Source organism: Drosophila willistoni (assembly GCF_018902025.1).
Source record: "Drosophila willistoni isolate 14030-0811.24 chromosome 2L unlocalized genomic scaffold, UCI_dwil_1.1 Seg196, whole genome shotgun sequence".
In the NCBI taxonomy this organism is placed as follows: Eukaryota; Metazoa; Arthropoda; class Insecta; order Diptera; family Drosophilidae; genus Drosophila; species Drosophila willistoni.
Genome location: NW_025814048.1, coordinates 1,853,743 through 1,876,040, shown reverse-complemented (window position 1 = coordinate 1,876,040; position 22,298 = coordinate 1,853,743). Strand labels below are relative to the sequence as shown.

General features: G+C 36.6%; 1 protein-coding gene across 4 annotated transcripts in view; it reads right to left on the bottom strand.

The window, feature by feature from the left end:
* LOC6639686 (protein slit) overlaps positions 1-21,448 on the bottom strand; it is a 63,054-nt gene extending 41,606 nt beyond the window's left edge. For 3 of the 4 annotated variants that reach the window (XM_002062695.4, XM_047010015.1, XM_047010016.1), the window contains exon 1: positions 21,270-21,447. The gene's annotated coding sequence lies outside the window, so the exon portion shown is untranslated. Of the gene's footprint in view, positions 1-21,269 lie in introns of all 4 variants that reach the window. The other variant, XM_047010014.1, reaches the window with a different exon arrangement.
* Between the last annotated feature and the right edge of the window lie 850 nt (positions 21,449-22,298).

The following is a 22,298-nucleotide window of genomic DNA, read 5'->3' as shown; positions in this document are numbered from 1 at the left end:
TCATCGTAAGTTATTCTCTTCACAAGTTAAAAACATCTTTCTATACCCTTACAATCAAAGAGTATGAGAAAAAGATTTGAGAAGATGATTGGACGAGCAGCAACATCAGCGACAGCATAAGTTCGAGTCAGAGAAACCGAGTTCCATTTGATGTATGATCTGACAACATCTGCTTAGGTGGTTAGAAGGGCGAAGAACCAAAACGGGGGACGACTGGCGCAAAAGTCTTAATTGGCAACAAGTGACAAGATTTTTTGCAATTTATTTAAATGTTTTGCAAGAAAAACAAAAAAAGAAACAAAACGAAGAACTCGGAGTATCTCATGTACTACTATTCGATGTGGGCAGGTGTGAGGAATACCTAAATAGAGTAAGAATGCTAAATGACCAAACCAAATGGAAATGGCCTCTAATTGCCTGTTGCCCGTTGCCCGGTGCCCGTTTTTTGCCTGTTGCTCGTTTCTTGTCTTGTTGTTTTTCGCCTAAGTGCTTCTACCATAGTCTTAAGTGTGGGCGAGGGAAACATCATGGCATGTATTTAGCATATTTGCCTGATGGTGCTAACCAATGCCATCAACTGCTCCACCATCACCTAGCACCACCTAGCCACCTCCACCTCCACTTCCACCACCTCCACCACCAACTGCGGTTGCCATGCATCATCATTAACCAAAGTTGGCATTTGGGGCTAATTGTGAAATGTAAAAGTTAATTGAGTGGAGGCAAAAAACGACCAACAGAGAAAACTCAAACAAAACTTTTTTTCCTCTCCAACTATTAATCAGACTCTCAACTCAAATGGCGAGGAGCATTTTTCTAGTGTGCCATCAATGTGAAAGTATATTTTAGTTATCTACTAAAACTAAATTTTATACCAAATTGTTTAATTACTGAGCACTGTTTGAAGTTTTGTAAAAACAATAAATAAAAGCGTTAACTGAACTGAAAAATGTCTGAAATATTTTATGATTTCCGTAAACATTATTACGCAAAAAATCCAAATTCAGGTGAGGTATACAAAAATCAAGCATCTATAATGAAATTTTAATGGTTAAGTCTGGTTAAATGTTTATAATTCTGATTTTAACTGGAAAATATATTGCCAAGGATGTTAATTGCAAACTTTTTGCCTTTTTACTTGGTCGAACAATTATTTTTCTCTTAAAATAAAAATCACTCATCGTATATGAATTGGTTCTTAATGGTAAGCTCTGTTAAGCTCCAGATAAACAACAGAATCAAGAATATATACTTATGTGTACGTCTCTGATTTTTATGCTTATTCCAAAATAGAGTAAATATTTAGTATCCATAGTCAATTACAGCCAATTTTGTTTGCTCTAGTTAAAGTAAACGTTATTATTAACTTGAATTTGTTAAGCTATATCTTAAATAAGTCTAAAAAAATAGACAAACTAACTATCTTTAGTTGCTAAATAAGAACAATAATGAGTTTGTGAATTGGCAAAGATCAACTCCAATTTAGTTTAAACTCCTCTTTGTAACAATTAGTCACTAACTATGCTAAATGCATTCCAAAAATTGAGACAAACCTCTAAAGATTAAACGATACATAAAATTTTGTTGCTAATTTTCGCGCCTTATATACAATAATTGCTCAATTTTTTCACATTTACTCGAGAAAATCATCATTACAAATGGTAAACATGTATGCAAGTATTACTAATAAAGAAGAGTCACTAAAAAAATGAAGGAGTGCCAAGAAGAATCCGAAAATAAACCTCTTAAACATTCATTTTATGGAACATTACTTTTATAGCTTGTACATAAAAATTTCTAATAGTGCTCATCTTTTGACTCTCATTGTCCATCCTTAACCCATTGAACATCATCTGAGAGAATATTCTTCCCATGATTGAAAAGAATTAGCATAGCCAATGGATCAGCTAAACCATTAAGTTCAATACTAAAATGGTAATTGCATTCGTCTTACCATTCTTTCAATCGAATTGGATGCCATTCCCAAAGGGCTATAACTTGTTATTTCTTAGTTGAATGAATTAAGTTGCTGCTTACCTGTAAAGAGAAGAGAGAAAGAAAGAATTCATTAAGTGCCGAAATTTAGTTAAATTAGCTTAGACATTAAATTAAATTTATTTTCCTTTTGGGGCAATTAAATCAAATTCTCACTACAAACTCATTTACACTAAACCCATTTAGAACATAATTAAGTCTAACCAACAAAAAACAAACCAACAATTAACTAAAATAGTGAAAGAAAGAAAGAACAAATGGAAGAAGACTTGGTTTTCGGGTTAACCTGTTTGCTTCATCTAATTATTTGCTATAGTTTATCTGGCATTTTTAGTGCCCAATCTAGCAACACCTTCTCTCTGGGACTCTCTTGGTCTTTCTGGCTCCCAGCACAAAAGATTCTACGAATCCAGGCTACAAAAAAGAAAAAGGGAAAACTGCTTAGCTTTTCAATTTGCTTATTTCATGTGCCTGCTGATTGAGTTCAGTTCCCTAATGCAAAAGAGCCAAAGAAGGCAAGGAGGAGCAGCTACAGGGATGGAATACTGCTCCTACAGCTGGTCCAAAGATGAGATGAGAGAAGAGGAGTAAGGTGCATATAATGGCAACAGATAAATATAACGAACGAACCAACTTCCCGGAATGATTTAAATGCCAAAGTGTACATTTTAACACGCCTGCCTCTCGCCGACATCTCCTTCATATTCACCTCCCCTTTTGATGCTGATGTTGCTGCTGGTGCTGGTTGCTCCTTCTTCTCCTCATCCCAAGACATTGCCGCAAATGAAGCAATTGCACACACAACCAGCCGGCAACAACAACAACTACAGCAACACCAACAACTATAAAAATGAAGTAATATAGGCAAGCGGCAACCAAAAGGAAAAGAATTTCTCATACTAACAAGGGAGAGTCACCTAAGAGATACCCTGTGAAAGTTAAAAGATAATAAAATGCAACTTTTAAAGCAAGAATTCAGCTTTCTGGTGTTTGAAGAAGGGTTTAAAGAACTTTTCATCATAATTCGTTCGGTTTCCAATAACAAAATCTTTAAATTACAATCCTAAACATAAAACAAATGGCTGTATCAAGTAAAATTTTCCCCTTAAACATTTCTATTTGCAAATATCCTGAATTCTTAACTATTTTCCAAAGTTTTATTTATTTAAGGCTTGATTTTAAAGGATCGACCATTCCATAGACAGTTTCGGGTCAGCAAAACGTATTTTTAATGATTTTTGGAGGTTTTAAAACGACAAAATTGGCAAACCTTGGAAAATACGAAACTGATAGGAAATATGCCAAATCCAATTGGCCCAGGTGGCCTCGTTCAGGGGCGAGACAGTAAATATATAGACAAACAATGGCCTTAACGACCAGGAACATATATGCATATATCCATTTTATATGGTTTACCTGTTGTAAATATTTGTTTTGACTTTAATGTGCACATTTACCCTTAAAGGGTACAGGGTATAAAAATGAAACTACTTCACTTGGTTGCCATTCGGTTTTGGAGTGTAGAATCCACATAGTGGAGGAGGAGGCGGCTGTTGGTGGGGTTAGTGAATGTGGCGTCAGTTCTGGGCGACGCGACGCCACAACAACAAAACATAAATTCCAATGAAATAAGTTGATTTATGCTGCTGCGCGCGCCGTGAGCTGACAGTCGCAGCAAACCCAGGAGAAGGCCAGGCCGGGCCGGGCCAGGCCAGACCAGGCCAAACCAACTGGCAAGCCAGGAGAAGAAGTACACACACACATCATCATCTGGTGCCGCTCTCTCTCTTTCTCTCCCTACTCCCTACTCATATGCCATATTTTTCATATGTACCAACGATATATACTATCTTGAGGAACGTTCCTCATCTTTTCCTACTTCTTCTTCTTGTTGTGTGTTGACGTGCGGCATGCAAGTCAAAAATAACTAAAAAAAAAACACCTAAATGAAAAAAAAACTATGAATATATTCACTACTACTCAACTTCCACTAGGTGAGTCGTGTTGCAAATAGAGGCGTGGCACTTGGCGTTGATTGAATTATATTTTGTGCACCGGATAGCATAAAACCAAATGTGCGCCTCCATAGGGCTATATATACGGATATATATATGTATATGCATTGCCTCTGCATAATCAAAAAATGAAAAGCTTAAAAGTTTTCCTCCTGCTTGGAGATGGACGTGTGTGATGGAAATGTAATTAGTAATACGATGACATACACATAGACCAAGACCAACAACAACAACAACAACAACTGACACTGAGTAATTTAGTCATAAAGTTGGAAACTGTCTTTCAAGAATGGTAAATCCTATATTAGTTACTGATTTTTTTAGTTGACTGCCTTAAGAAATGTTAGAAAATCGTAATACAAAGTTATCCAAGGCGAACAGTACTAAAACAGGAACTAAACTCGATAAATTTGTATTATTTATGAAAGGGCTTTTCCTTTTAGTTAAGAATTTTTTCATACTAAACATGCTTAAATCAAGAACCGATTAAGCATACCAATTTATTTTCTAATACCCTAATTAATGCTTTTCTTTTGTTTAGGTCGAAATATTTTCGATTATTCACGCTTCCATCTCTAGTTACTACATATGCATGAGGTATTTTATTTTCTTTTCTGTTTTTTTGTGTTTTCGGGCCTTTAATTTTATGAGCCTTTTGAACCAAAATAAAACAACATTCACGAACATGGCGTATGAGGAATGGGAAAGGAAAACCATCTCGCAAGTGTAAATCATGAAAATTATAAGCCATTTAATTAGCTGGCTTCTTTTCCTTTTGGGCCATCATCAAAAACACATTTCCCTCCCCCCAACCAACCTCACCTCTCGGCCCGTTCGGTCAGTGAGTGAAAGATGTTGAAATATGTTGATAAATTCTTTGACTGTTGAAAGCAATTTCCCTTCGCCTGAATACTTTGGCACAGATGTTCTAGAGACCAGAGAGAGAGAGAGAGAGAGAGAGACCAGGGGCCAGAAGTGCACGGGGCCAGGGGTCAAATAATGCATTTTACTCATTAGACTTGGAAGCTTTTGATGTTTTCGACTCCCCTCCATTAATAATAGAAATGCGAGGGAGAGCAATTTCATTTTCATTTTTTATTTCAAGTGATTTGCATATGCCTTTGTCGGGACTTCTCCTTCCACTCCCACTCCCACTGCCAACAACTCCCATTACCAACTGGAACTCGGACAAGGTGTTGTAAACAAGAATTACCAGCTGGCCAACAGCAGCAGGTCGCTTTGGTTCGGTTCGGTTCGGTATTCGGTGTCATAAATTTCAATTGGACTTGCCATGCATGTCGCGTACTGTACAACAATGCGCATGGGCAGCAGGTTGACTGTTTGGGGGTCCAATCCCCCCCTGATTATTCTTTTATGGACGCGACTGTCAGAAGTTGTCGTCCATTTCTTGGCTGACTTTGAGCCGTGTGGCGTGCACCTGCGCGATAAGATAAGATGTATTTTCCCCCAAGGGATGGGGAAGGGGAGGGCAACGGGGCAGGGAAACAAGCAACTCTTGCGGCATGTAAGTAGCTTGCCTTTGTCTATGTTACTGTTGCTGCGGCGGAGGCCCGAAAAAGATTGTGGGGAGTGGGTGGTTGGGGTAAGGGTAGAGGGTGCGCTTCTTAGAAATTATGTTCAACAAGGGAATTGTAAAGAATAGCAAGAATGTTTTGTGGAATTGACTAAAAGGATGAGTAACAAAACGAGACGAGAGCAAAGGCAAATGCAGGATGTTTGATAAAATTTACAGAATTCACACAAAAGAAAAGGAAATTGCTAACGAAATTGAGAATCCAGAGAGAGAGAGAGAGGGAGAGAGAGAGAGAGATAAAGAAAGCCAAGGGCGAGAAATGAGGTGAATTGAAATGTTTGTGTATACCTGTAGAATCGTGTATATGAAAACAAGCCAAAGAACTTGTATAAGAAAAAAGAAATAAAGGCTTAAATTTCTTTACTAAGCTACTAATCAAAATTTTGTAGCAGTTTTCCAAACTTGACAATTAACAAAGGGAACAAAATTTCACATCAACTGCTGTTAAATTTGAAATGTGAGTCGAAACTTAGATTTCCTTTATTAATAATATAATTGTTTGGAGAACTGTAAGTCAAATTAACTTAAACCAGTTAGTAGTACTCCTTATTAAAAGGAATATTTTGATTTATTATGGCGATTTTAGATTAATCGTTTCTATAAAAGCTTTACCAAAGAGCCAATCGACTGTTTTAGTGCTTCGACTTCAGGCTTTCTGCAAGGAATGTGCAAGGATAATACGAGTATAGAGAATAAAACCAATCATATTGTCTTAGATTGTAATTTTTTCTGGATTAAGTTTAAGGGGAGTCAAAAAAGTCATATTATTTCACGTTTACTCCTCAATTTAGTTGCTCTATTCAACTTTAGTGTCACAATATGCCACACCCATAGTTATTAATAGAGCATATATACCAACGTTTAAATATTATCTGATGTCGCAAAAGGTAACTGAACTTTCACCAGGCACACCACAAATATGATGGGGGAAAAACCTAATGGAGGTTTTTGCCTGTCATGACTACAATTAGTGTTGAACTTGGACCTACTTCAATTACCATATTTTTTTTTTCTCATGCTCACAATTAAGCTGACCCACAAAACGAAAAAACCCTTTCGACGGATAACCCAAAAAAAAAAAGAAGAAATAATAATAAAACGAAACGAAACGAACAACAAAAACAAAAAACAAAAAGGTATGCCATATAATTATAAGTAGCCTCCCACCAACTTCCTCCCGCTCACTATTTCTCCACGCCGATAAAGTACATCTACACGTACTCATATTGTCAGTATACAGTAGTTTTATCTGACCAACAAAATCTCATCATGCAAGGTGCACTTTTCATATTACTCAGCAATAAAAGTCAAATGTGTGAGGCGGGCGGACAGACTGCCTGGGGGTGGTGGCAAAGCTCTTTACTGGAGTCGGAGAAGGAGGATGGCAACCCATTTTCAATCAAAGTCGAGTTGACAATGATGACTACGCCTTAATGTTTTAATTTTGTGCCATTAACAGCTGCACCGTAGAAGAGTCGAATTGGAGGAGAAGAAGGATGAGGAGGGGATTGCATATGGGAAGTGGGTGGGTGGTGGCTGAGCTACAAGTGAAGGCAAGTACATCATTTTAACATTTTCCCAACATGCATTAAAACAGCAGCGGGAACAACACGGAAACAATGCCATTAGATCTATATGGCGTCAAAGCAACGCCCATTTTTTGCACATTTTTCGGTGTATTTCGAAAAGATGCACACACACACACAAACACACACACCCTCAATCTCTATATACCCACATAGTAGTAGACATTTCATTTGCCACCCCTAAACAGCAGACGACATCACGTTGAAAGTACTACACAACACGAATTTCTTACCCCCGAAATATACATACATACATATAAAAACCTTTTCGTTTCTTTTTTTTCTTCTCCCCGGTTTTTGGGCTTTTACTCGACGGCGCAGCAAAAATTAAAAGCATTAAAAATGCCCATGGAACAGGAAGTTGACGGCGTCGGCATTGGATTTTGGATTAGGACCAGAGTTTGTGTGTGTGTGTTTGGGATGGTCTACTACTACTACGACGCAACGTTTTGTTGCTGTTGCTGTCGGACTAAGGTGTTGCGATTGCAAAACAGAAAAAAAAGCCACAAGCGAATAGGTTAGCCCATAAACATAAGCTACAGTGGTCATTAGTAGCGTGAACTTTCATTGAATTTCATGGTGGTAGCTGCAGTTCATAGGTGAATTTATTGTTGCGTAAAAATGTTGGTCGTTTTACGGTTGAAAAAGTTTATTGGTGACCCCGACGTGCTTCAACCTAACCTATTATACAACCAAGGAGGAAAATAACTTGAGAAGCAAAAATTTATTGGAACATACACCTTATTAAGTTTCGCTGTTCATTGTTAAGTGAGCCTTTACCCTTGAAAATGCATTTTGGTGACCCCGACGTGCTGTAGAAATGTTACATACTTACAGACTTCCAGTGACCCCAACGTTTTGATATATTCTAGCAAAAATACTTCTAACATTAACAGTGCATGTTAAAATTTAAAGTTAGTTTGAACATATCACGATTGACTAGATATTTTTTATGTGACCCCGAAAAAGTCAAAAGTTGTGTAGAGTCAAAGATTTCTCATAGAATATCGTACATGTTTTTATCATAACCTATCAATCATTTTCATCTAACACGTCAAATAGAAGCATAAAATACTACATATACAGATAGTTTGATATTCATGACAGCTTTTACAGTTTTAAAGCTCGAAGAGCCATTTTGGTGACCCCGACGTGCTAAAAAATAAAGTCATTTCGCAGAATCACCTGCATCTAACATATGCTATCAATCATTTTTATCTAATATATTTGTTAGATGGCTGAGAAACTGTCATAAAATTGCAGTCTGCTCGTAAACTGTCGTAATGGTAAGAGATGCTTTATAGCTACCAAATGCATAAAATAAAATCGATTAATGGTTCATAAAAGCACACTTATGTATGTTGTAGATGGTAAGTTTTCTCAACTATTACGCCAAAAATAGAAGAACCAATTCAATTAGAGGTTACCCTTTTACAACAGGAAAAGCATTAATAAAACTTTAGCTATCGAAATGTAAAGTTTCTCATTATAAATATTACTTTCACATAAATTTAAATAAGCCTCTCTTGCAGTGCTCATAAATTAATTAGAAAAATTTATTACAATTTTTTTTTCCTCTCTCTTTCTCTAGCTCTATTGGAGGAATTATAGAAACCACTGTGGTTAAGCTGCACCGCATAACGGTCTTCTCACTCCATTAAGGGAGCAACACAACAACAAATCGTTGTGGATTTTTATGAGTTTCCTTCGTCTCCTGCCTGTCCCTGTGCCTGTCATTGCCCCTGCCCCCGAACGGTGTTGTGCCCTTTCTTTTCCTACGCAATGAAATGATGTTTGTCTTCTGACAGGCAGCAAACAGATTGTTTCCAAAGAGAAAGACCGTAGCAGGCAAATTGGGATGGGGTTGCCAACCTTAAGCCAGGGGTGGTTACGGTCGATGAGGAGATTGCTTTTGCTTCTGCTGCATGCAGCATGCGGTTGCAATCCATTTCATTCATTTTCCAGGTCTAGTCAACTGGCTTTAATTTAATTTAAACGACAATTCGTGGCACGCACTTCAAAAATTTATAAATTCAAACTGCGGGCTGCATGCCACGCCCCCCTTTGGAATTGTCATTCGCCTGCGAACCTAATGAGAGACATTTAACGAGTATCCTTCTTGGGCGAACGAACAATTTCTTTTTGTAATAAGCATTGCAACAAAGCGAAGCGGAAACGAATTCATTCAACTATTTATTTGCTCATGGTCACACATGTGTAGATACACACATACATACACATACATATATGTATGTTGTGTTTATAACGGTATAGATATAACCTACGACCTATTTGCTTTAGACTTTTATTGCACTGGGAGTTCCGTGGCCCAGTGCAGGGGAGAGAAACAGAAAAAACCACCACCAAACGATGATATTATTGCGATCATTCAACTGTTGAGGTCTCAAAACTCTAAATAAACGTAAACGTAAAGTAAGTTGAAAACGAAAGGGGAAAATATTTTTCCGTAACATTATCACTGAGAATTTTCCGAACCAAAAAAAAAAAAAGACACTGATAAGCTGAAAGCTTTTTATTTTTGGTTTAGTTTAGTTCAATGTTTATTCTATTAAAGCAACCAGCTCATAGACATAAATAATTGATTTGGGGTTATGATAAAAGTGCAATAGAGACAGCGAGATGGAGAGAGCGTGAGAGACAGAGAGGGACATAGTGATTACCCACGTTTCCGGTGTTTGTTTATTGGGGACAATATTAAAGTTCTTATTGCTTGGGAAAGTTTTTTTTTCATATATTTTCATATGATAAGCCATGCACATATAGATACACTCTAATGATTAGATATAAAGCCATATTTATCACATTTAATGGGAAAAACTGCTAAATAGCTTAACTAAAGCGTAAATTAGTGGGAAAAATGTTATCAAATCAGCAAAGAGGAAAATTTTTTGCATTTAGTCTACAAAAAAAAATCGTTTGATGATAACTTTTGTGATAACTTTGAATCCATTTAGATATATCAACTTGAAAATTTCAATTTACTATTCTATTTGTCGTTCAGTTTTCTTTATTGATAATATTTTCATTCTTTTACCTTTGCAAATATATATTTAATGAAGAAAAGATCAAAAATTTATTGGAAATATTGTCTTATATGGTATAAAGAAAAAATGATATATGTAATAGCATTGTTCAAATGAGCAGACATAATGGATGCCGGAAAAGTAAATAGTCTCGACAAAGTGTCGACATTAAAGTAAATAGAACAATTTCCTACAACATTTTTTTAATGGCGTTTTCAAATTTTACTTTTAATCGATCATTTCAGACATTTTTGTCGCCGTCTAAGAAAAAAAATTATTACATCAGAAGGTGTCAGAAATTACTTTGTTGATTTCTCAGTAGCTATCAATGGGTTCTCGACTTACTCAAGTCTAGTTTCTAAAAATCTGAATAATCTGTTGAATAATTATAAAATTAAAGATAATTGACAAGCTTTTGTTTACTTTTTTATCACAGTTCTGAATTCAAAGGATTTGGATGACTTGACCTTATCGTTGTGTCCAGAGAAATCATATGCATTTAAGTGATGAGAAAAAACTAATCTAATCCCAAGTTGTAAGTTTATTTTAATCTTCTTAATCTCTATACAAAAATATTATGAAAACAGTTCTTAATCCCATTAATCCTCATGTATAATATGTCAAATTTTGTATAAATATTTTTGATAATCATTTGAAAGTTTCATACAATTGAAATCAATTTAGAGCTACACAAAAGAAAAACTGCATAGAAGTCCCCTAAAATATATATTTTTCTTCCAATCACTTTTAAATTCCCATTTAAATATCACAAACAAAATTCTAAGCTATTATGATGATCATTCTCATCGAGCGAGCGAGAACTTTCACTGTCCAACAAAAGATGCAGCTTCTTTCTATATATAAGATATAGATATGCATGTATTTGTTAAATTTATGTGAGCTTTCAATTTCTAATTGTATAAATAAACAACTATTAGCGGCTCCAAAATGCGACATAATTGTCCAGTAATCCTAACTAATGAACCAAAACGAAGACGAGGAAAATTTTAGAAAAATGGAAATGTTTGTTTAAAATGCAGAGACCCTAGAAACCCAAAAGCATGGGCTAGACCACCAGGTGTCAGTGTCTCACGGTCTTCCGACTTGGTCATGGACTTGGACTCGCTTTTTTGTTGTTTTGGAGCTCGGAAAATCAAACAAGAAAATAAATAGAAACATTTTGTGGGCCGCCAACCGAATTAAAATGCAAATGCAAACAAGCCTATAAAATTGAAAATATTTAATTAAAACGCTGCAACACACACACAATAGACACACACACACACACACTGACAATGAGGCAGGTTTTTCTATTGGCCAGATATGCTTTCCACACTTTCTCGTAAGCTGCTGCCCAAAGAATTAGAGGGGGAGTGGGAATTAGGGGGGTCTTAATGTTTGTTGTGGTTGTTCGTTAACTGTTTGTAGCTTAAATATTTGGCCAAAAGAAATACGGACAAAAACTAAATACAACCACTGACGACACGACGACTGCGCCTTTTATTGTTAAGAGAGAGGGAGAGAGAGAGAGAGAGAGGGGGGGAGGAAGGGAATTCAACGGGGGGGACAGTTACTGTGTGTGTGTTTGTGTGTAGGCTTCAAAATGAGATGAAATCAGATGAGATGAGATGAAACGAGATGAGGGCGGAGAGCAGATCGGTCGGGTACGGGGTAGAAAGACAGACGGGCGACAATGTGACAACAACAACACCAATGAACGAACAAACAACAACAACGACAGAAAAAATCTTTTGAAAGAAATGTCTAACCATAATATTAGAAATACAAAGTGTCAGATACTCTACCAAAATAAACATAGTCCTGAAATCGACTGGAAAAGTGTCGCTAAAAGGGAACAAATGTTTTAGAAATATCAACCTAACTTATTTGATTTTTGAAATGCATTGAAAAAGCTACATAGAATTGTTCTTGTTTTGTAATATTTTGGAATTTTATTTCTTATATCATCGATAAGCTGTATGCAAAGTTTCAGATACATTGATCAATAACTTTTTAAGTTATCAGCCAATTTTATAAAGTAGTTGACTGTAGAAAAGTTCACATTAGATTTAGAAAACTGCCTAAAAACATGCATTTATTATATTTTCACACTAAGATTTAGATAGTTCTTACAACTAGCTTGAATTAGTTTAAGACATTTTAATTAAATTGAGATGCCTCTACCATCTTCTCATAGTATACCAAACCCACTTTGATCTATTTGGTTGTATTTTTAAATTAACTTCTCAATACTTTATAATAGATATTAGTGGATATTTTTAATTGGTATCTACATATATCTAATGAAGTTACTTAGGTTTCTTCAGTTTCATTCTATATCTATTCCATGATCTAATATCCTCCATAATCAGGCCTTAATTATCCTGCGGCAAACTCTTTAATATAGTCCGCACATCCCTCAAGGAATAAAAGTGTATATTGCTCATTTTATAGCAGCATCACGTCGGTGTTTGTGTGCAACTACCGGATGCCTGCAATATATCAAATGGGTGAGTCCGAGTCGGAGTCGGAGCCACTGGCCAATCGTCCAATTGTCCAAATGTCCGCGTCGGTGGTTCTCTGTTTGCCAGGCTTATTTTTAATAATTCAACTGAGAATGGGACAGACAGACAGACGGACGGACGGATGGATGGATGGATGATGTGATGGTCGGTCACCTACACACAAAACAACTACAACAACAACAACAATAACAAGAGTAACGAATGACAACTATAACAATAGGGCCAACGGCAGGCAAAGCAAAGCAAACCAAACCAATTGCAATGTCTGGAGATGCCTTCTTGTCTCGTCTCGTCTCTTGTCGTCATTTGTGTGCAGCGAGGCATAGAAATTCCAAGTTCCATCCAAATCCCATGCCCCGCCCCCCTCTCCGTCCTCGCTCCATTCAGCTACTCATCCCTCCCCTCGAATAGCCGTTAATTATGGGAAGATTTTTCTTCTTTTTTTGTAGCTGTTGTTATTCCAACTTTTACAAATGAGTTGGAAGAACTTTTGTCAGGCCTAATGATGGGCAGCAGTGGACATCACCGGCTCAATGCTTGGTTAGCTACCAAAATTCATAGACAGGCCACTGAGTAGCGTAGAGTGAGAAGAAGAAGACGACGATGAAGGAAGAGGTAAAGGGGCGTGGGCTCGTCAAGCCGGAAGAATGCAAATGGACAAAAGAGAGAGAGAGAGAACTCTAAATTGGTTTATTACATTTTATTTTTCATTAGGCAAAAATGGAAGGGGGCATCAGTTCCATCATCTCTCCATCTCTCACCCTAAATAGGATAGAGAGGAAGCAGAGTGGGGGGGAGGAAAAAGCAAAGACCGTAACGCTGTCGCCCAAATCAACGACAATCAAATAAAGTTTAAATACATATTTTTATTTCATTACACACTTGAAAGTCCAACAGTCCCCGACGATAGTCCCGAGACGGCGACGTCTTGAGAGATTTTTCAACAGGCAACCAACTGACAATGACTACGATGACGACGACGCCGACTTCGATGATGATGATGACGATAATGATGCTGATGCGTTGTGGTGGCTCTGTGACTCTGTCAGTGCTCCGTGCCAAGTGCTAACGATTTGGCAATGGCCAACAAGACAATGTCCAAAGTAAAGTAAAAAGAAACAGAAAACCAAAAGAGATCCCTAGCCCATTCAGCGAATCAGCGAAGCAATGCTAAATGTTTTTACAGCTTGTCATCCCCCATCTGAGGATGGGGACGTGATTCCCCAAGAAGCAAAAGCTTTTAACTACTTGCCGCACTCTTAAAACAGAATTCATTAATTTGTTTAACTATTTCCACAAACAAATTAAAAATAACTATAATAAAAGAATCGACAAAAACGAGAAGGAATTCAAAGAATTTACAGCTTATTTTTTTAAAAAGATGGACGTGACAATTTTATTGGCAATTTTATGAAAACTATATTAAAATTATTAAAAGTTTATCTTAGGAACGACTAGTTTAACCAATCTGGCTTCTAACACTTCAATCTTTAAGATTGACAACGATTCGCAAATGAAAATAGGTGCTAATAATTTCATCTATTTTGTGATTGTTATCTGTTATTAATCTTAGTACCCTGTAATTCGATATACTAATTTCAAATCTGAAACAAAATCATCTGTTTAGTCAGCTTTTTAGACAAAAAGAGGAACCTATGAATGTTTTCATTTTTGTTTTTTTTTTCCCGTTTAAAGGTCAACCAAACTATAACCAAATTTAGAGGTACTAAAAAGATCACACCTAGAAAGATCATCTAGAACAAGGCAATCCCCGGAACGGAATGTTAAATCCTAGTTTTTTTTTAAAAAAATAATTCCTAAAGTAAAACTTGTTGACTCCTCTGCTCTGAATATTACCTTCTTTACTATATAATCAGCTTAGAGCCCTCTCTTTCATTACTATGAAGAAACTCTAGCCTTTTCCTCTTAGTCTCTTTTTAAATAACTGTTGTCTGGTTTTCTATACTTATTCAATTGATTTTCAAAAAGTTGTTCCCCTAAATACAAAATTTTAAAAAAACATTCCAAGGCAATTGTTTAAGTTCATTTAAAGAACTTTTCAATTACCATTCCGGCAAGTCCTGTGACAAGATTTCCATTAAAAATCATAAAATTTCTTAACAAGAAATTCCCTCCTAAGAGTCCAATAGTTCGAAACCTCATTATTTCTTCAGTTTTCAAAAACATTTAAGATGTCTTACATAACAATACGTTTTACCTACACATTTTTTTAGTTATCCTCCCTATAATACCATTAAAATGAACAAGCTGTCTAACTAAGTGTATGGCCTGCTGATTCTCACCTCAAGTTCATAACCATATAAATATCATCATTGATTTGAGCCTGTTAACACATTCATTGCCTGCCACGCCTCCTTCCCCCTTCCTCTCCTGCTACACATTCAGTGTGTGTGTGTGTGTGTGTGTGTGTATCCCAGCAGCACTCCACTTGAACAGGTAGATATATCTTTTACTTTTGCCACATAATCCAATAAGAAATGTAAATGTTTTCATATCTTTCAACCTGTAAACCACCTGTAAATAAGAATTTACTGGCAAAGACTAAATAAATAATAAATATCAATTCCGTTGAGTTGAGAATTCGGATTTTGTATGATTAAGTCACGTGCCCATCTCTAGTAAATGGAATGGACTAAGTGTGGCTGACTGGTTACCTACAGGTTTTATTTTTTTTTTTTTTTGGTCGAGACTTGGCTTGGCTCTTTTTTTCTGTTTTGCTTTTCGGGGTGCTGACCAAACCAAACCAAACCAAAGAGACCAACTTCTCGCGTAGAGACGAATGTCGAATATTGAATGCTGCAGAGGCAGAGACTAGCCTCTGACACCGCACAGCTCCAACTACATTGTAACAACAGCAACAACAACAACGTGCCGTGCCTCGTCTCGTATATATGCTGTTAGTATAAATTCTCGCCTTTCATTTTGGCGAGTAGTCACGATTTATGCGAAATCATTATAGGCAAGTTTTATTTTTTTGCCTTCCTCTTCTCTTTTTCTTTTTTTTTTCCTCTTGTATTTACGACGCGACGTTTTATCTGCAGGAAGAAGACACTACAACAATAACTACAACAACAATATACAATATATATATATATACATATATATACTATATAGGTATATACACTATAATTGCAGTCGAGTCAATTAAATACATAGATTGCGGCATGTCGATAAGACATTAACCTTCCCTCGCTTCCAACTGGCATCTTTTTCCTATACAAAATGGCAGGTCATTTCACTTAGAGAGAGTGAGAGAGAGAAAGGCGAGGGTGATGTAGTGGGAGCCCGGGGAAGTCGGGAGACACGGCCGGACATGGTTGCCTCTTCACAAGGTTTGGGCTAAGTAGCGCAACAATTTATGAAGACATGAAATGACTTTGATGTTTTTTAACTGCATTTACTTCTTCACCCAAAAAGAAGACCAAGACGAAGCCAAAGACGAGGCCCAGCGATGACTTGCATAAGAATCATTCCATTTTTGAAGGCAGAAAATTTAGCAATTTGTAATTGACAAAACGGTCATGTGAATGTCTCGAATGGATAACGGAAGGGGCAGCGGGGACAGTGTAAAAACGATTAAATTAAGCAGAGAGTATGCAACCGGAACGATTCCTTCTTAAAAGGCATTTTGTTTCCCCTTATGAATTTGGATTCGAGAACTAGAAAAGGAAAAAGTGTTTTTTGGTGATCTTTAATCTCGTAAAGAACCCACCGAAGCAACTTAGGCTTGAAAACCTTTGTATCTTGTTCTACTTAAGACAAAATACATTTAGGAACTGGCAAATAGGGTGAAATTTGTGTGTAAGTCCTTAAAATATATAAGAGTTAGAAACGATTTCACATTGTAGCTCGTATTCAAAGCAAATTATATTGAAATGTTGATTCAACAAATCAAACATAGATTCCTAATAAAAATCTACATCCTAAAGGTATGCGCAATATATTTTCGCCTCATTTAGTTGCAATTCCCAATTAGTTTTAGCGTTGAAAATATGTTATGGGCATTACAATTCTGCAGTTCTATAGTAAAGTCTGCTGATGATGGAACTTGATGTTTCCTGAAATAGCTATTAAAGCAATCTGCTCAACTTTTTGTGCTGCCTTTCAAATAATCTTCTTTTGCATACAAAGCTATCTGAAAATACGGCGGAAGATAAGATGTTTGAGCTATTTCCAGAAGCGAATCCAGACCTTAACCCTACTTCCTTGTTTAAAAACCCCCCTTAGTTCCTTGTTAGGGTCAAAAATGATACTTTTTAATTTAATTAACAAAAATTGGTATATACTCAGATTTTAGTTGTGTTTTTATTATGTTTTAGATATTGCTTTCACAATCAGTGCACAAATTGTAGCGTTTGTGATGTAGTAGTCTCTTTTTGATTGCGAATTGGTCTAATCTTCTTTACTTTTTAACATCAATCTCCATTTAACACCCATGGGCACATGCAAATGGTCATATTCTGCTTGGTTGATCGCAAAATCGATTAAACAAACGTTGACACTTACAAAACACTTGCTGCTGCATTCACATTCATGTAATTAAGCTCACATTTCAGCATGACCAAGTTTCAACACCTGCCATCAGGAATTAGTAAGACTTTCACTACGCAATGGGCTAGCCCTAATACCACCCAACAGGAACAGCAAGAAATCGAAACACTTTGCACTTACTTAATCAAAATACAGAGATGCCCCCTTCCGACCCCAACCCCCCAATCATCATCATCATCATCATCATCATCGTCATCATCATCATCAGCATGGCCATCATCAGTGTGTGTAATCAACACTTTTATGTGATCCAAATCCAATTCACAACTAATTACCAGGCACAACCAATCGTTGAATCGATGGGGAATTGGTGTGTGTGTGTGTGTGTGTTTTGACCCTTCGGTCTAGGCAATTAACAGCGCGTTGAAAAAGCAAACGATGCGTTCGATTCGAAAAACTGCCATGTTTATTTACCTACAAAAAACGAAAACTTGATACTTTCTTGACTTGAAAATTGCTGCCGTGTGCAGTTTTGTTTAAACACAAAATCAATCTAATCGATTGCACTCCTCCTCCACCCCCCCACTGCACATATATTTCATTTCAGACTTCCTCTACTCTCTTTTCTTTATAGAGACGTAAATCAGCAGCAGTCGATGGCAGCAGGAGGAAAAGATTAGAAGCGAGCGAAGAACCAGCAGAATAAGAACAGAAATCGAACCAAAGCAAAAGACGATAACAAAAAGTTGGTCGTTTGGAAAATTAAAGCAAACTATGGGAATATGCCGACGACGATGCCATCAAAATTGAAAATAGCAGGAACCCAAATGACTAAGTACCTACTGAAATATCTATTAAATGGGAATGGAATTTCCATGGGGTATACTCGAAGTGAAAGACAAAGATTGAGTCCTCAAAAAAGTGAACTTTAATATAGGAACTTACTCGTAGAGAGGCCACAAGGATATTAACCAGAAAAATGTTTGATACAGACTAAGGATTTGGAATTGCAATACTTTAAGAGTAAACAGATTCTCATGGACGGAAACTGACAGTGGGGAATCCAAAACGTTGGAGTGTTGTCTCGAAAATATAATGAGATTCGCTTGTTTTCATCAGAGATATCGAGATACTTTATCTTATATAGTGTGTCGCCTTAAACGTAGAACTGGGTAATAATATTTTGCTATATCGAGAAGCATTTCCAATCACTATGAAATCTTATGTTTAAAAGAAATTTCTTACTTGGTAAATAAGTTTCTTCCTTGGCATAATATAACAAAGATTTACTGAATGACAAGATTGAAATTGGATATCTTTTTTCACACCAAGACAAACAAATTAAAGACAAATTTTCTTCAATGAAGTGCATACCCCAATTTCCTACCCTACAATTTTCCATCATACTTTTTGTTTATTTACACACTTGTCTTATGTCTTGTTTGGGTCTTTCTTAGGGGTCTCTCTTACTCGGTCTCACTCTCTTTTTATTCTTTTTTTGTTTTGTTGTTTTGTTTTAAGTAAGCGATTAGTATGTAGTACTCACTCATTGAGAGGGAGGGGATGGGGGAGAAGCAAGAAAGAAGGCAATGAAAATTTGTCACTTGACAAAACAAAACGATTTCCATTTGCCGAGACAAATAAGACATGAAGAGGAGAGTTGGAGCAAAGACGCACATGTGGAGATAAGTGAGGGGCGGCCAAGTAGGGCCAAAGTAGGCTTCAAATGTATTGGAAATAACAGGTCCCAAAATCAACAGAAACAATCATCCAACACACACGCACACACACACACACACACACACACAGGGAAACACTCAATGATTGTTATTAGTACATTTGCTATTGGGAGTATATATCTAATTTGCCATTGATGTGTGCATTAAGTTTTCGATAGAGACAGAGAGCGATAGAGAGAGAAAGAGATAGAGAAAGGGCAAGCGAAAGAGTGCTAGAAAAAGTCGGCATAGAAATTGTCGTAAAACATTAGTGTCCCCTGAGATTAGAGCCAAAAGGCTGACTATTGCGTCTGATTGTCTCGTCCTGTGGATGTCCTATGTCCTTTGTGTGTGTCTGTATCCTGACTGCTGCCTCATCGCCCTTTTATTTGACATGGGCAATATTTATTGCGAATTCATTTTAATGTGGCGTAGGGATGGGAACGGGAACGCACTTCACTGACAAAGCGGAATAGCAAAATACGCCATCAAAATAAATAAAAACACACACACACAAACACACTCATCTAAACAGGGGCGGTTTTAGTTCGTGTCCTATGTCCTGCTTAGCTCAACAATTTCTCCAAAAAGAAATTCCATAATTACTGAAGCAATTGGAATGTGTCTAATTTAAGCCTTCCTCCCTGTAGACTTTATCCTTGACATCATCTTATTCAAAGTATTGAGGTCTATACCATAAATTCATTTGAAGATAACATTATCGGCAATATGTTTGCTTTCTGAGAGAATATATCCCATATATGTATGTACATATGGATGTTTCCAAGTTAAAAACTTTATAAAAGCAAAACCAATTTTTAACCAAGCTTTATCTTCTTTGATTCTAATAGTAGAGTTAGTTCTATCCCCGATTCTTTTAGCTAACAGAGTAAATATTATCGTAATGTTTCTAATTCTGATATATGTTATATGTCTGCTGTTGCCTATGAATTATAGATAATCTAAAACTTATTCCTTGGATATTACCTAAATGAATTGCTACTCAAAAAGTACTCAATAGTTGTCCTTAAGTCCTTTAAGGAGTCTTCTTAAATATCATAACTTTGTGAGCTGACAAATTTAAAATGTCTTCTTCTAAAATTTAAAATGTAAAATTTAGATTGATTGACTTATTTTTTTTTAAAATTATATTTTTACCCATTTTTCGTCTCTGTATACTGTTAAAAGCTAAAACTCTTGAGTGCTAGAAACTTTCTAGCTCATAAAAATGTTAGTTAGTTGGTTATAGGGGAAATACAAGGATATCTAGCAACCTAAATTTCCAAAGGATTTCGTCTAGATGTTTTTTAAAATCCTTTTTTCTATATCTGTAGTTCGATTTCAGCTAAATATTACCACAATACCTGTAAACCCTTAGATGCCATTCGGAAGGACCTACAAAAATTTCTGATATGTCGTTTTTCTAAATATCCATCTCCATTTGGAATATCTTTAGGGTATGGTCCATAATTAGATTTTACTAAAGATGTCAATTAGAGTATAGTTAAAGTGTGGTAATCCCTATTAATATATGCTTTTATGTGAATATCATCTGGTGTCACTTAGAATATTTACCTTTTCCTATAACTAATTCACATTTATAATTAATATAAAAGAAAGTCCTGAAAGGAATCGACCCCACGATGGCTACATCTTTAGTGCATATTTGTTATACCTTAGATGATCCTAAATGAATAGACAGTTCCTTAGTCTTTCCTGTTTATATATACACGTAACCTGGCGAGATTTCCATTAAATTCTAATTCTTATGGCTTAATTTTAGCATAGACATTTTTGACCACCAAAAATGGCATCTTTATTATGCGACGGGCCCTTTTTTGTTGTGCTTTTGCCATTATAAGGTCCTGCACGCACTCACCCACACATACATATACACACGCAGACACCAAAAATTTCAGTAGCACAGCATTCGGCGCTCGGGCGAGAGAGCATACCAAAATAACAATGCGAATGAGAGAGAAACACCAAAAAAGAGAGAGTGAGAGAGAGAGAGAGTGAGGGTGGGTGTAAAAAGTTATGCGTCCCACCCAGAGAAAATGTAATGAAATCCTTTGTGTATTTCGCGTCAGTATTGGTGTGTATGTGTGTGTGTTGGTGTGAGTTTTGTTTGTCAACTTTAGTCATCCAACGAGTGGGACATAAAAATGCTAATACAAAACGCACAAACAAACAAACAACCGAAAGAAGAAAAAAACTACTACAAATTGCCCACAAGCAAATTTTGTTACTCCCTTATCTTCCTCTTCATCGGAAACTTACCGTTCTTAATCAAGATTCAATTCAACTGGCAAATCGGCTAATCCACAAAAAAGTTACCAAATTTTTGTCCTCCTTGGTCGACCAGTCCAACCAGGCCAACAAATTCTTTCACTCTTTTCGCACACTGAGAGACACTGTGTGGCAACACTTTTGATAAACTTAACAATTTCCTTTTCGTATTTATTTATTTATTTGTATTGCTCTTTTACCTCTTCAATTTTTTTTTTATATTTTTTTTCTGACGAAACGAAATTCAGGAATTTCAAGTGGAAATCTTGTTTGAGCACTTTTTGTTGGCGGCGTCGGCGGCGGCGGGGGAGACTGCGGAAAAACTTCTTTTTCGCTGTTGTTGTTGCCGTCGTCGGTCGTTGTCGTCGTAGTAGTTGTTGTTGTTAAAAACTTAGTTAGAGTGCTTAGTTAAATTGCTTTGAAAAAACGCGCGCGAGTTCTCTTCTCTTAATTACACACACACAAGCACTTGCAAAGTATTTTCATTTTTTTTTCACGTCTTCAGGATAAAGTTTTTCTTATTGAATGTGTGTGTTTTAATATTATTTAAAAAGGACTTTCGGCAAAAGCGGTCGTATGTATGTGTATCCTGTTCGATGGTTAACAAAAGGTTATTTAATTTGTTTTGCACCCACGTTCGTACTCAGGATTATTTCGAAAATAAACAATTTCTTAATTTTTCGAGTTTCCGACATTAAATGGCGCACGTCCGCTCGGTTTGAAATAAACAACAACACAAAAACAACAAAAAAACTTCGCCGCCAGAATTGAATATTCGCCTTAAAATTTGAATGTTCGCCTTAAAAAATTTAACATTTGCCTTTAGTGATTATTCGCTGTAACACCCGAAGCCACATCGAACCTCCCGAAACCACATTAAGCCACCCGAAACCTCATCGAACCACCCGAACCACATGGAACCTCGTCGAACATCGAGCAGCATGTTCGCCGCGACTCTCTTCAATTCGCGCTCTCTCTTAAGTTAATATTCGCCGAACCATGGAAGGGCAAAAATAGAGA